Genomic DNA, 946 nt, shown 5'->3' on the forward strand with positions numbered 1-946 from the left:
CTAGGTTGCCATGGTAGCAATGTGATCATGACTGCATATGAGCAGTTGATGCCCTTTAGCTAGGCTACTTGTACCCACTCCCCTCTAGAGGTTATGTTTTTGAAAGCTGGCTGAAGTAGCAGAAGTTTTTCTTTTGCTTATTCTTTTAGTACTTCTAGTTTATCATCTATTTGAAGAACTAGGCCTTAGTTTTCACTGGTAGAGGGGATTCCAGATGAGCAAGGTTCCTCTCCTAATATTGGTAACTTTTATTATTTATTGTTTCATTTTACAGGAGATTAACATGAATTTTCTTCGTTTGTATTTTGTGAAACCAGTTTTCTCCCTTTTTAAAAACTGGGAGATTTTTTTTTCTCCCTATATAGTCTTTTGGCCTCTCTTCCATGTTCCATCTGCAATCTTACCTGTAAATTCTTTGAGTATCCTAGGTTGTTATCAAGTTACCAAGAAAGCTGGGAGGTTAAGTGATGTGCCACCACCATACAACCAATAAGTATTAGAAGTGGCACTTGGACCTAGTTCTTCCAGGCTACAAGTCTTGTTTTCTTATCAACTAAATTGTACTGCCTCTTTTTATTTGGAAGCTGCTAGAAAATTGTTTCTATTGAATCATTTCAGTCATGTTCAAATCTTCGTGACTCCATTTGGAATTTTCTTGGCAAAAATACTGAAGTGGTTTGGCACTTCCTTCTCTATATCATTGAGATGTGGAAACTGAGGTAAACAGGATTGAGTGACTTACCCAGGATTTCTTCTAGTAAATATCTAAGGTCAGTTGAACTCAGGTCCTCCTGACTCCAGGACTAGTGCTTTACAAAGAAAACAGGCCTAAAGTTATTCTTATATATTTAATCTCAGGTATTTTTGCAAGGCCTATAGTAGATAACAATGGCTTTTTCTCTTTTCCTGGGAGACTCCAAATCCCAAGTCAGCCTTTCTGGGAAAA

Source organism: Macrotis lagotis, chromosome X (genome assembly GCF_037893015.1).
Source record: "Macrotis lagotis isolate mMagLag1 chromosome X, bilby.v1.9.chrom.fasta, whole genome shotgun sequence".
In the NCBI taxonomy this organism is placed as follows: Eukaryota; Metazoa; Chordata; class Mammalia; order Peramelemorphia; family Peramelidae; genus Macrotis; species Macrotis lagotis.